We start from the raw sequence: 15,835 nt of genomic DNA, 5'->3' as shown, positions 1-15,835 counted from the left end.
AAATGACTAAGTGGGTCTTTATTAAAGTGGGGTGAATTAAAAAATAGAAAGTGAGATTTAAATGAGCATTTAATCTCAACCATTGATCTAAATCTATTTCAGCCATTGGATTTAGAGATCACCCAAAGTTCACTTGGATCACCCAAAAGTCACTTGGAGTTATATTAAAGGAGGAAAAGGAGGAAAAGGTCATTCATTCTTTCATGAGCAGATTGGGAGAAGGAGAGCAAGAGAGCAAGAGAGATTTCTGAGCAGGAAGGAGAAGGAGACAGCAGCTTGGCACACATTCCAAGGCAGCAGTTGAGCAGATTTGTACAGCTGATTCAGCACATAGTGAAAGGCAGATTTTTGCACAAAAATCGAGGAGCAGTTTGCTGATTTTTCTGCACACAAAACGGAGGTCGTACAGCATTTATTGCTGTCCTGTTTGCTGTAATTTCCAGATTGCTGTGAGGCACGGGAAAGGAGATAAGTTGTAAATTTGCTTGCTGATTTTTTGTTGAATAATTCTCACTGTAAAAAGACAATTTTCAGAAATAAAGAAGAGCTCTCAAACTGGTTTTCCCCAAGAGTTGTAGGGGGTTTTTCCAGGGTCAAGTTGACAAAAAATATCAGTGTTTTAATGTGTTTTAATGGCTGTTTTTAATTGCTGATTTTTAATTCTGCAATTTCCAGCATTCTGAAAAATTTCCAGAATTTGTGTTTTCAGCAATATTTATTTTTTTCAGTCTGTTAAATGTATGGTTATGGGAATGGGCATTTAACTACATGGGAGAAATAAGGAGAAACTGAAAACCGGGGTGGGAAAACAGAAATTTTTACATGAGAAAAGTCTTTTTGAGGTCCTGTAGCAATTGAAGAGCAATAACATTGCCCATCATTCTTTGAAATCTCATTAAAAGGAATCCTTGGAGGAAGCAATCATGTTGTTGAAAACAATGTTAGAATAAGTCAGAAAGAAGAGGATCTAGACCTTATAGGAAGATCATGGCAACTAAGGAAGTTAGAATATCCTGGACAATGTAATCAAGGAGAAAGCATTGCAGCAACTCCCAGTGATCATGAATAACTAAGATATGTGGTCCTTGACTTTAAGATACATAAAGAAATGCTGATACTTCAAGGTAAGAGGGAGGCCTTCAAGAAGAAGCTCTACAAGGTTTGTGAATGAAGTAACTCAAGGTATGTATAAAGACTTATAGCAGGTCTTCATCATTTAAGTAGGTTCAATCATTTTACCTTTAAATACTATATTACTAACTCTTTCATGTCTAGGGATTTGCTATAGAATCATAAAGATTTTTATGTTGTTAAGGATGATTGATCTTTAGATCAAATCTATCCTTTTCATACTATCTATCTTTTACTCACTTTGGTAAAGCCCTAAACTTTAGGTTTCACTGTAAAACCTTAGCCTTTTAATGCTTAGGGTATGCTGATAATGAAACCCTAGCCTACTTTGGGCTTATTAATAAAGTTTAGAACATATGATGAAATCCTACTCTCTTGATGTTTAGGGTTTGTTGATGAAACCCTATCCTTTTAGGGTTGTTGATTTCTAGGATATACAATGAAACCCTAGATTTTTAGGGTTTGGTAAATCAGGGTTTGTGGAAAAACCCTTGTAATGGTTAATGTAAAATCCTAGTAATGAAACCCTAGGTGTATGTGTTTTCGTATATTTGAATTCCTTGCTTGGTTGAGTTGTATATCTAACATTGGAGTTTTGATGTTTGTGTCTAATAAAAACCGTAGTAAATATTGATATACGTTTCTAAGGCTTGATAATAAAACCTTAGATATAGAAATGCTTTCATTATGATTGAAATTCTAACTCGATACAGTTGTTGACATCCAAGGCTTTAGTCTTAAAGATGGAATCTAGGGTTTGTGATGATTGTGAATGTCTAGGGTATGAAAGATGTAACCCTTGTTGATTGTGGACCTAACTAGGTTCAGGTTTTGGATATCTGAAGTTTGATTGTTTTTAATGCTCCTATTGTAATGACATGCTAACCCTATGTTGATAAAGTTAACTTCGTGCTCCTGTATATTTGTACTTTGTTGTATTTGTGAAGATTTGTAGGTACATAATCTTCAAGATGTAAGTATGATGAGCAAGATGGAAAGAGGGAGCTGTAAGTATGATGATGACATTAAGAATGGATAAGATGACCTTGTTTCAAAAAAAATAATGATGTTCCCGAAGGAATGAAGCTTTGAAGTTTCTCCGATGATATGATGATACAAATAAAAGAGCCTGTGTGGCTGAAAGAAAGAGCTTTCTGTTATAAAGAAGAGGCTTGGATAAAAGAAGCGATATATCTCCCTAGTTAAGAGGAAGGGCATATTATGACAACCATAGTAAAGGACCTTGAAAAAAATATGAGATCGAAGAATAGCTAAAGCACCACAAATGGTTGTTCATGATTGACGAAGTTATAAACAAGATTTAGATGTTTTGGAAGAAGTGCTGAGGTTGAGTTTGGTGCTGCTGGAAAAATTGAAGTAAGAAGTTTTCGACAAGATGTGTTTGGATAATATGATGACCTAAGCAACATCAAAATTTTTGAGGACCCCGGAGTTTTGTACTAACTTGTATATATTTGAAAGTTTGCTACTAATTGGGGTTGTGATTGTACAAACGAATCTCTCCATACGAAGGTTGAACATTTTGGAAGCATGCTCAGATTGGTAGATATATCTGATTTAGTTTATGGGGAGAGATGAAGCATCTTGGGGCGATAAGATGCTTGGGAGGACATCTGGCCAGCTTGTGATGATGTCTAGATCCTGAAGTAGGGATGGTATTGTTAGTCTTGTAGAATTCCCAATTGGACAAATACCTTGGTCAAGTATCTGGTCAATAGCACTGCGTGTGCCAAGACACTTCATAGAACATGTCAATTTGAGTTCATCCTTGTACCTATGTGTGAAATTATGAATACCTCCCTAGTTAAGAGGGAGTGTTGAGAAATGTAACTAGTGTTGGTCTTCTGAGTCATAATATAATTGTAAAAAGAAAGAAAAAGGAATTTTTATAAAAGAAAAAATATTTTTAGCATGGGTTTCATGCTTTATGTTCCTAGGCAAGCCTACATTGAAGACTTCTAGGCTTGTGTCATTGTCATTATTTTATAGACCCTTCTTTGGCTTTGAAAATCAAGAAACAATTTATAAATGAGTCAAAATTTGTTATATTAGTCCCCTCCACCAAGTCGACCAGCCCACAGTTCATGTTGGCCTTGTCAGGCCAGGCAGTAACTCTCCAAAGGCAGAAAAAACTGATTCGTTTTATTACATTAGGTAGCTATTGTTATATACAAGAATGTGACTGCTCAGTTCATCTTCTGATGACTGTTCACATTCCAGGTTTACCCAATCGCAGAGGATTAGGTGTCAACATTCCCCCCTTAATCTGAAGGGATGTTGGTGAGTCCAAGCATCATTCTGAATCTTTCAAGCTTTTCTCTTCCAAGCGCTTTGGTGAAGATGTCTGCAATTTGCTCATTTGTGGAACAATGACGGAGATGGATTGTTTTGGCCTCAACATGATGTCGGATCAGATGATATTTAGTATTGATGTGCTTTGTACAATCATGGAACTTTGGATTCTTGGCCAACTTTATTGCAGAGGTGTTGTCAATCATGAGTGGAGTTGATTGTACTTGTTTTACCTGCAAATCTTCAAGAATTTTCCTGAGCCACACAATTTTTTTCGTTGCTTCAGCTGCTGCCACATATTCTGCTTCTGTTGTGGAATCTGCTGGAACTGATTGTTTGCGTGATCTCCAAGAGACAGCTCCTGATCCAAGACTCACAACATATCCTGAAGTAGATACTCCAGTTTCTTTGTCTCCATCGAAGTCTGAATCAGAGTATCCAATCAAGTTGAAGTCGTCCACCTGTGTATACTTGATTCCAAGGTCTTGAGTTCCCTTCAAGTACCTTAGAACTCTTTTTGCAGCAGACCAATGTCCCTCACAAGGCTTTTGCATAAACCTGGAGAGGATTCCAACAGCAAATGAAATGTCTGGTCTGGTAGTAGTGAGGTAGATGAGACTTCCTATAAGCTGTCTATACTTTGTTGCATCCTCAAATTCCTTTCCTTCAATAGATGTGAGCTTTAAGTTTTGTTCCATTGGAGTAGAAAGAGGATTGCACTCGGTCATGCCAAATCTGTTTAACAAATCTCCAATGTATTTCTTTTGAGAAAGAAATATGGATTTGGATGTTGGGTTACTTCAATGCCAAGATAGTAATGAACATAGCCCAAATCAGTCATTTCAAAACTTTTCCCCAATTCCTTCTTTATGGATGCAATGTAGCTTTCATTGTTCCCTGTCATTAAAAGATCATCTACATATACCACAAGATATACAACTGTTTTGCCAACTTTCTTGACAAATAAAGTTGCATCATCAAGATCAAAATGATTGAAGTTGAGTTTCAGAAGATGCTCAGTTAGTTTTTCATACCAGGCTCGCGGTGCTTGTTTGAGACCATACAAGGACTTCACAAGTTTGCATACTTTTTGTTCATGTCCTTTCACAGCAAATCCTTCAGGCTGGGACATAAAAACATTTTCTTTTAGATCTCCATTCAAGAATGCAGTCTTTACATCCATTTGATGGACTTTCCAACCGTTCTGAGCTGCTAGTGCAAAGAGTGTTCGGATGGTGGCCCATTTTGCTGTGGGGGCAAAAGTTTCCTCATAATCGACCCCTTCCTTCTGTGCAAAACCTTTTGCCACAAGCCTAGCTTTGTGCTTGTCAAGTGAGCCATCAGCTTTGTACTTGTTCTTGTAGACCCACTTGCAGCCAATTGGTTTGGTTCCAAATGGAGGGTCAACCAGCTTCCAAGTGCCATTCTTTATGAGAGCATCATACTCCTTTTGCATCGCTTCTTTCCATTCATCATGAGAAGCAGCTTCTTTGAAGGAAGTTGGTTCAAAATCTGTAGACAAGTTCAATTCACAATCATAAGTAACATCCATATCAACAGGTGAATTAGAGTCATCTACATCACCTCCATTTTGTCGGTTTGAATTTCTGGTTCCTGTTTTTCCAAATTCATCAGGATGAACACTTTCAAGTGTCTTTGTTAGCCACTTTGGGGGACCTTTCTGAGATGGTCCAGGCTGCTCTGTTGATTGAGTTGGGACTGAATCAAGATTGAGTCTCCCAATTCTATCAATTACATCACTTAAAGCATCATCCGTTGTTGGAGTTTCATGCAGGGGAGATTGTTCTTCAGAAGAAGATTCCTCATGTTGATCTAGTATAGGAATCCCCCCTTCAAGATGTGGAATCTGATTATCGAATTCTTGAAATGATTTCGTTTTTGCGAATCTATCCAAGCGATCAAGTTGCCGCTCAACAACATTGTCAGATTTGGATGATTCAAGAAAAATGACATCTCTAGATACAACAAACTTTTTATTTACTTCATCATAGAGGCGGTATGCTTTAGAGGTGTTTGAATACCCCAGGAAGATACACTTACGACTTCTAGCACCAAGTTTGTTTCTATGTACCTTTGGTATCAAAGCATAACAGGTGGAACCAAAGATCCTGAGATGTTTTACCGAAGGAACATGTCCATACCACAATTCATAAGGAGTCTTGTTTCTTATAGCATTAGATGGACATCTATTATTTATATATGCAGCACATAGAACAGCATCAGCCCAAAACATTATCTTTACATTTTTGAAGAAAAGCATGGATCATACCATATTCAAGATTGTTGTATTCATTCTTTCAGCTACACCATTCTGTTGGGGATTATAAGGCACAGTTGTTTGATGTTTGATCCTATGTTGGCGAAGATAGTTTTCAAATTCATTTGATGTATATTCTTTTCCATTATCAGTGCGAATAGACCCAATATGAGATTGTGCATCATTTTCAATCCATTTATGAAAATTCTTGAATGTTTGAAAAGTATCAGATTTGTTCTTCAATAAATAAACCCAACACATTCTGGTGTAATCATCAATAAATGTCATGATATATTTATTTCCATTTGCAGAAGGAACAGGCATTGGACCACATAAATCTGAATGAATGAGTTCAAGCTTCCTATGTGCTCTTGAATGTGAATCATGAAAAGACTGTTTGCTATGCTTTCCTAGAATGCAAGCATCAAATTGCTTATGTTTCCTAGGAATTGTAGGCAAACTAGCAACACCATTTTTCTTCAATAAGAGGAGACTGTCATAGTTTAAATGTCCAAATCTAGCATGCCATAATAAACTTGATGGAAGTGTACCTTCTTCATTATGAGAAATATATGAGAAATATTGTGCATGAGCAGAGGTTCCTTGTAGTTTGAGAAGTCTTTCTTCTTCTATTCCCCTCATGACAAGTGAGTGGTCAGATGCTTTTCTTACCTCAAGCTTGCCATCAAACATATGAATGGAGTGACCTTGCTGGCGGATGTGGACCAAGGACAACAAGTTTCTCTTGAGCTGTGGGAGATATAGAACATGATCTAGAAGAAAGTCTGGAAGACCAGGCAGTTTAAGCCTGTTTGTGCCAAGCCCTGATGGCTTGATTTTTGACTGATATGCAAAGTATACTGCTCCATCAACATTGTCAGTGAAATCTTCAAAAAAATCTTTTCTATGAGTCATGTGACAGGTTGCTCCTGAATCGAGTAACCAATCATTTTTCGAAGAAGCAAGTGAAGCATTAAACAAATCTTCATTTACTCCAATGTTACATTGTGCCTCAATATAGTGAGCGGATTCAGGTGCTTTACCTTTGTCTGTATCATTAGTTTTACCTTTCTGCTAGTTTCTTTTCTGCTCAATTTTGTCCCATGGTAGCTTGCATGTAGAAGCATCATGTGATCCATTTCGTTTGTAGCGAATGCAATGCAGATCTGCCTTTTCTCCTTGAGAATGTCTGCCCCCCCTGCCTCTGAAGTATCTTCCTCTTCCTCTTCGTCCACCTCTTCCTCTTGTAGAATCTTGAGAAGGATGCTTTTCTTTATGAGCAAGGCACACAGTCTCTTCAGAAGATTCAGGTACTGTCTTCTTTCCAAAGGCTTTCTCTCTTTCAACAAACTTTTTCACAAGAGAGTCAAAGGTTATATCTTTAAGATTTCCATTTGCTTGTAAAGACTCAAGATAATTGGAGTAAGTAGGATAGAGTGCCTTGAGAAAAGCAATAAGAGGGATATCTAGCTCAACCTTAGTGGATTTAATATCATGCATTATAGACTTTACTTCAGATGCAAGAGCAAGAGGATCATTATTTTTTAGTTCAAGAGTGAAGAGTTTAATCATGAGCTGAACAACTTCAAGTGAAGAATGTGAGTCATAGAGTTCTTTCAGCTTTTGTAAAGCTTCAAAGGCAGTTGAATATGATGAAATATGGCGACTTACTTCTTCATTTACAGATGCTGCGATTAATGCATATGCTTTGTTGTTCTTGTTTTCCCAAATGACGAGCTCTTTGTCTGATGTAGGCTGCACTGGGTCATTGTCTCCTTCTCCGACACACACTCCCTTCCACAACTCATTGAAGTTGACGGTGTGTTTTATCATCCGGGACCATTCAGGATAGTTCTCCTTGCTAGTGAGAACTATTCCTACCATAGAGATGATTGAATGCATTCTGTAAAAAAATACTTCTGCTGATAAAAAAAGCTTTCTGCTGATATACAGTGAAGTTGTATTCAAAAAATTTCTGTGGGAAACAATTTTGGTTGTTTAGAAATAATCAGTCATTTACCGCGAGCTCTACAAAGTTGGAGCAGCAACGGTATTAACTACGAGCTCTACAAAGTTGGAGTTGGATAATAAAAAGAACAAAACAACCAATAACTGCTTCGCATTCTTTCTGGACAGAATATTTGGTAATGGCTGGTAAGTATTTTCAAGAAAGAACAAGCTTTTTCCATTTTTCCTTGCATGCACGTGTCATTACAACACTTGAATACAGTTACAAAAACTAAGAATTGCCTTGGCTGATATTATCATTAACAAATCTGAATATATTGTGTAATAAATAGAACCTTGCGGAAAAACCAAAAAGCAACACCTTGGATTGACAACAATGTTCAAAGAGTCTGGATTTGCAGAATAAGATGATGAAAACTGCTGCGCCCTCTATTCTTCATTCATATTCAACTTCATTCGTATCCATTCGGGATCAGTATCAATGTCGACCAGGACTAAAGCTCTTAAAACAGGGAACACGCCGTATTCATGGGCTTTGTTATGCTGCTGCCAAGCAGAGTAGTCATAATAAGAACAGGGCTAGGACTCAGAGGGAATCGACATTAAATCCTCACAAGCGTCCAACTCCCACGAAAAAGCAAGTGCGAACGACAGAGCAAACAGAAGATAATACGAGTCATGCTCAAGGGCCTCCCATCCAGTTCAGTTCCATCGAGGGCAGCAACGGCATCATTAACTTCACTTTCTGATGAGTATGTAACAAATCCAAAGCCAAGCCAGCAAAGGCACCCGTCTATGTTCCGACTGCGTACAGGTCAGGTCCCATGGGGAAGAAGACGCGTACAGAAAGGAAGTCTTAACACTGCCTGCAAACGGGAAGGGAAGCGACAACAGTTGGGGGAGGATGGGCAAGCTTGATTCTTTGGAGAAGCCGCTCTAGAGACCGGGAGGAAGCAGTAATAATAATAACAATCACAATGCAAACGGGGATGTGTTGACGTTGTCGAAGACGCCGGAACGGGTGAAGCGCGATGAGTGGAGCGAGAGTGCGGTGACGACGCTCCTGGACGCATACGAGTCGTAATGGTTGCTGCTCTATGACAGACGAAAAGATATTTGAGATGGTGCAGGCTGTTTCAATGGGTGCGGGATTCCGAGGCATTCTACATGATGAATCCTGATGGCACTGGAGGACCAGAACTCAGCATTTTCTTGCTCAGAATATGAGACTAATTGCAGGTGAGCTACAAGAATCCGTTCATGTGGGCAGAGAAATCATTTTAATGTAATTTGTGGGTCCTTCAAATGCACAACACACCACGGTAATTCAACGCACAGGTATAACGGCCTCAGCGTTAGGTAGACAACCTTCTGCGTGCCACCTTAACCAGAGAGGGCGAGGAAGAAATTATGGCATGGTCTGACTGCTCAGAGAGCGACAGAGGCAGAGGCAGAGTAGCGCTCTGGACAGAGGCAGTGGCAGCAATGATCAGGACAGAGGCAGTGGCAGAAATGATCAGGAGTTACAACTATTTTTAGAACTGGCTCTGATACCATGTCACGCTAGGCAGTAACTCTCCAAAGGCAGAAAAAACTGATTCGTTTTATTACATTAGGTAGCTATTGTTATATACAAGAATGTGACTGCTCAGTTCATCTTCTGATGACTGTTCACATTCTAGGTTTACCAAACCGCAGAGGATTAGGTGTCAACAGGCCTCATGGAGCAGCCTCCAATCACTATTTATAGCAATGGATTCGACCTATTGTGAGTGCATAACAATAAATAATTCGATCTGCAATCTACAAGTGAAGAAAATGTGCGAAGAACTGAAGGAAGGAAAACCATAACAAAGGACGAGGAGACATATATCTAATCTAAGGAAGCCGAAATTTCTGTTATATGTGCAAGAGATCTGAAGTATTGCAGGGCCGAGGGTACAGGGAGGAGACAAGAGACCGAAAATTGTAGAAGTGTAGAAGGACGAAGTCCTATTGGATCAGTTGAAGTATTGATTTGAGTTGACCTCTCTTTGGTGATTTGAAGGAAGATTCTTAAAGGATGACTTGGTGGATGGAGGAGAGTCTGTGTCATGGTCAATTAGGTCTTGGATTGTCTCACTTTGACTTGGTTCTTCTAGTGGAAAGAGTTTGACTAGGTTTTCCCCTTCTAAGGGGTTTTGCCCTGGCTTGGAGCCTATCTCTGGTGTTCTCTTTATTGTCTTTGTGATCTTCTTGTTGGCATTTGTCTTGATGATGGAAAGAACATAATAATAATGAAGAACAAATCTAAATATCACAAGAATTTGTCAAAAGATCAAAAGAAAATCAAGTTAAAGAACTCTAATCTATATTCTGCCCTAGATTTCCAACACCAAATATATTTTTCATCTTCCACAAATATTTGATAATGAGCAATTGACATCAGGTGGTTTGTTGTCATGCATCCCATATATAGGTTACTATCACATGTTACCTATTTCTGTTACTGTCATCATACATCAAGGGTTATACTTAATGTCTTACTGCCATCAAGACAGGAAGGTCACCGATATGAATTTGCAACACTGTAATATAGGAAGAAGAGCACTACTGTATGTGTCAAAGAAAACCATGGTCACAAGTGTAGTATGTCATCAAAAGAGCAAGGCTTACAGACACCATAGTTATTAGTCAATTGGATTGTCATGACAAAGATCACATATATGAATCACTGAAATCGAATCTGAAGCGAACAAAGTTCCTTCTAAAAATTAATTACTCCAAAAAACTTGGAATATAACGATATCCATGAGGATACAAATATTATATTAAATATGTGAATAAGAATGATTGATTTTCAAATGAGAACAAGAGGCTTGCTTATATACCAAGCAAGTGTCTCTTCATGAAGAGTCATGTCTCATTTAGACATGCCTCTTCAACTTAATTACTACTTAACTAATTATTATTTTTGATTATTATCATTTACATTATATTTATATTAATTATATATTTTATTCGTTACATTGCCTCCTTCCTCAAAGAGTTTTGTCCTCAAAGCTTGTCAATGAAAAAAGGCTTGATCTCTTTTTCGACTTCAAACGTCTCTCTCTTGGAATAGTCATCCTCATTGATACAAGTTGATATGATCTTCTTAGTGACAAACAAAATTGTCGCGCAGAGAAGGGATCATACCATCTGAGATTAATCTTCTGTATAGTATTTTGATCACTGAAATTTTAGTATAAGACTGGATTGATTTTACGTCATTATTCTCTGAAACATCAATTTGTTGTTTCTGGTCTGAATAGTCACGATACGTAGCATGGTTGATTCGTCTGTTCTCATGATTCGGATGTTGATATGGAACTTTTTTGGTTTGATTTCTCCTTACTGGGCATGTGCCAATTTTTATATTTTCTTCTGGCAAAGATGTTGTTGAGATGGTTATGGAACATTCACTTGGGATGTTCATTGTCTGAACTACAACATCTAAGTGTGTCGTTTCTTTAATTGACTTGTCTTCTTGAGTTGTCATATTCACTCGATTGGTATTTGTTGTTTTGTCATCAACTTGAATTCCTACATTTGATGCTTCTTTCTCGATAAGTTGTTGTACCTTGTTTTCTAATGACTTCTTATCCTTCTTAAGTTTCTTAATTTGCAACAGTAATTTTTCGCTATGGTTTTTAAATTGAGAAACTTCTTCATTTTTGTCAACATTGATTTTGTCGATTTCTTTTTGCATATTTTGTAATACCTTTTTACCTTCTTGAGACATTACTTTTGAAATATCTGAGATATCTTCTGGTGTTACTGAATTTGGTTTTAGTGTAAAATCTTGGAGCGTTATTTTCTTCTTCTTGTAAGAAAATGTTAAAAACTTCTTCTTTGTATTTAGAATAAAGGAACGTAGAGTTCCCATCCAAGGTAACCCCAAAACAATGTCACTATCGTAAAAACGTAAGGTTTTCGGTGAATTTTGAGGTAAAAGTATAATCTCCAATATTTAGGTGTAAATTCCTTATATCGTATTGTTTGCCAAAAATATTTGTTTCAACTATATTTGATTCAGGAATCACCAATTGGTTAGCACATTTAGGACTAACATAATTACTTCTTTCAGCAGGATAGATAGAGATTATGATGTCTCTTCTTGCGAGCGATCCTTTGATTTGAAATAGTGTGCAAACACATGTACTATGGGTTTCAGGAAACCTTTCTTTACTAGTCTCCATTTTTGCCTTGATGTTTTTACGTAAACAATATGTCAACTGTAGCTATTTTTATTATAAAATATTACTTATTTCTTCTATATATATTTTTCAAATATTCTCCTTTAATGTGGATTGTTAAAACTTGAATACCCTTTTATTAAAAAAATACTCCTTTATATTGTTGCCCTCTATATATGTATGTATTTCTTTATATTAAGACCCCTTTTCAAAATAACTTTATTATCTTATAATAATAATAGTTTCACTTCTTTTTTTAAATAATAAATTGGTCCCTTTTTTAATATACTTAATTACTCCCTTGATAACTTTTAATGTCACCCCACTTAATATAAAAGTCACACTTAATATAAACTTTTATGATGTCACCACACTTAATAAATATAAAGGTCACGTCTTTTCATATGACACGGTCACGATGTTCACAATACTTTTTAAGTATAAAGTAATATTTATCTTTCACGTAAGAGCTTTTGTATCCCTGCTTTTCCTTTAACTTTTAAAATACCATGGGCTATTACCATGGGTTGTTTTTAAAACCTCTTGTAAAAAGTAATATTTACCTTTCACGTAAGAGCTTTTGTATCCCTGTTTTTTTCTTTAACTTTTAAAATACCATTGGTTGTTTTTAAAACCTCTTGTAGAAAGTAATATTTACCTTTCACGTAAGAGCTTTTGTATCCCTGTTTGTTCTTTAACTTTTAAAATACAATGGGCTATTACCATGGGTTGTTTTTAAAACCATGGGTTTCTTCATGTAAAAAGTTTTAAATATACTTGGTATGAGATTTTGTATCCGTTTTGTTTTTTCTTTTACTTTTTTTTCGTCTTTTTTTTTTAATTTATTTACTTATATATATATATATATATATTTTTTTTAATATTTGTGGCCAAAGGCCTAGAAAAAAGGAGAAAAGGAGAAACTCCCAAATATTTAGCGAAAAGCTTGAACTGCAATAGCAATAAATTTGACGAAGAGTTGATAGCCAAAGACTTGGATCGGAGAATGAGTTATGTGCACCGGTTAAGCAACCTAGAGGACCGAATTGCTTTGATACCAAATGAAGCGAACAAAGTTCCTTCTAAAAATTAATTACTCCAGAAAACTTGGAATATAATGATATCCATGAGGATGCAAATATTATATTAAATATGTGAATAAGAATTATTGATTTTCAAATATGAACAAGAGGCTTGCTTATATACCAAGCAAGTGTCTCTTCATGAAGAGTCATGTCTCATTTAGACATGCCTCTTCAACCTAATTACTACTTAACTAATTATTATTTATGATTATTATCATTTACATTATATTTATATTATTTATATATTTTATTCGTTACAGAATCATTAGCATATATAAGTGCGAAAATCACTGAGATAGGACAGAGTATACATATATGTGTGAGAGCCTCAAAATATACTGCCATGAAGCTTTTTCAGACCATATATAAATTCGTCCAAACCGCAGTAAGTAAAAGTCATATAGAGTGTGTCCAGATCACAGAGATAAAAAGAGTACAAGCTCGTCCAGTCCATATGTTCCTTACAGACTTGCACAGGAGTACACAAACTTGCTTATACAATCTATGAAGTTGTAATAGAGAAATCCACGAGCCACAGTATCCAAAGTTCTCCTCATACTGTCATAGATCATGTCAATTCAGTTATGTAACAGTCAAGTCACAGTTAGCCAGCCATTCTGTCATGTTACCTCAGGCTTCAGTGTTAGGCCATTTATAAAGTCAATGTCATATAAGGATCATTGCTATGAAGCTGGAGTTGTTGCCATACAACATATTTCTATATATGTTGTCATCCACATAACTGCCAACTCCGACACTACATTTCTGCTGTATACAAAGGGGCAGCATGCATTACATCAAGTTACTGTTATGATTGCCAAGGTCACTGTTACTGTATATATATATATATATATATATATATAGTATAACCCACGTTGTATCTTGTCATCGTTCTGAAGCAACTCACTTAAAACTGTAGTAATTTGTTTTATACTGTAGCAGCTCGAAACCTGAAAATAATTCTTAATACATGATATGCTACACACATTGCATTGCTGTAGCTTGGATCATAGACTGACTTACCATTTTGTATTATTTGCAACATATGTATCACTTGATCACTGTGACTCTTGAGTCTCAACAACTCGATAGTCTTTCGTAACTCAGATCACACATTAGTGACTTGCATACCCAGAGGTTACTCGTGTTACTGTAGCATGTCATGCCCAAAAGAGATACTTGCACTTGCCTCGTTCAATCAGTTCCCTCTCAGAGCTACTTCTTCCTGGACTGCAAAACGAAAATCAATGTTAGCCAGTTACGTATGCAGTCAACAACTATATCCAACAAATCAACAAAAGAGCAAAGACTAGGGTACTTCTCTTTAATGGAGAAGGAAGCTATCGGCTCCCTCTTAATCACAATCTCATGTCAACTGATCTTATCATGTCCCTGTGAATACAAAACAACATATCATGGTCATCACAGACATATTCCAGCTGTCATCATGGGAGCAAGACTTCATACAATGAATTGAATGCTAGAGCACGGTTAATGTAACATCAAGATTACTATTATGCATCATTCATCATCATGAAGGTAAGACATGGAGTATCAAGATGTCACTGTCACACTTACTTCCAAATCATGACTGTTACTCATCAACTGCCACTGTTATATAATACTGTTATTGACATCAAGGTTTCTGCTGTAGGGTTACATTTATTAAAGTCAGTGACTATTTAATATATATGTGTCACATGATATAGAATAGCTGTCTATGCCACTGAGTCTAGGGAGCGAAACTAAGTGAATGTGAAGCAGAACCATCATGACATGAATAACAGTATAAGGAAAAGTGTATGTGAGCTTCAGAGTATACAAATTAGACAGTAGTGCAGGATGAATAGTGATTCTTAACGAAATCAGGAAACAACGAGACCAAGCCTCAGTGTGATCATGGTTCAACTGTAGGTGCGAGTTTATAGATCGAGCCATCATGAAGTATAGACAAGTCACTGTGATATTAGATCGAACCACAGAGAAAATTGATGATTGTCAATACATAGATCCTCATTACGTAGGCAGAGATATAATCACATATCACAGTGATGAAACAAAACCCAAAGCCGTCACTTAATTCCCAATGAAAAATCCTTGTAATAAGCTTCAAAATATACTCGCATTCTTCTTCAGAATTTTGCACTTAGCCTCAGAGCCTTCCACAGAAGAGTCAATTGGAATCTTTTTCTGGATAGAAACTAATGAGCTTAGATGTATATTTATAGTAGTTTGATGGGTCCGAAGAGGTGCCATTGAAAGGGCAAACCAACATGAATAAGTGAGGCCAACTTTACTCCAAAAAATTAAATTTCTATTAAATGACTTTCCCTCCAAGGTTTAAAGCCGACTTGATGAGTGAAAATAATTAATCCCCTTTTAATATATATTTGCAATCATATTCCTTTTGTTCTAGAAATTTCTTTGCTTGATCAAAGAGAAAGGAGAGCTAGGGGATCTCCCTAGCTGCCAAATTTAACACTAAAGAGTCTATCGTTAAAAGAATATACTTCACTATTGATAACTTGAGTCTCATTTCTTGCATAGAAGTAGCATGGAACGGATTAGATATGGTCACTGTTGTATTCTGCAAAATCAATACAGATACATAACTTTCCACTCCTGTGTACACTGACCAAAGGACTTGTCCATTCACTCTATTTCACAGGTTTAATAATATGATTAGCGAGGAACTTATCATGTTTGGTTTTTATGTGGCACTTTAAATGATGTGGACTTTGGAAGAGTCTCTGCTTGACAGGTTAAGCACCTTCCTGAATTGTGATGTACTATTCACCCTGTTCCTTTTGATACCTTTCAAATCTTGATGATGTTTCGCAAAA

At 36.6% G+C, this 15,835-nt stretch overlaps 1 protein-coding gene across 1 annotated transcript in view; it reads left to right on the top strand.

Moving 5' to 3' along the window:
- The window catches only part of LOC149232468 (uncharacterized), a 314,347-nt gene that overhangs the window by 154,727 nt on the left and 143,785 nt on the right, over positions 1–15,835 (top strand).

This window comes from Pinus tabuliformis, chromosome J (genome assembly GCF_031772625.1).
Source record: "Pinus tabuliformis cultivar Carrire ecotype Pingquan chromosome J, CPIR1, whole genome shotgun sequence".
Classification (NCBI taxonomy): Eukaryota; Viridiplantae; Streptophyta; class Pinopsida; order Pinales; family Pinaceae; genus Pinus; species Pinus tabuliformis.
This window is presented reverse-complemented; position numbering and strand designations above follow the sequence as displayed.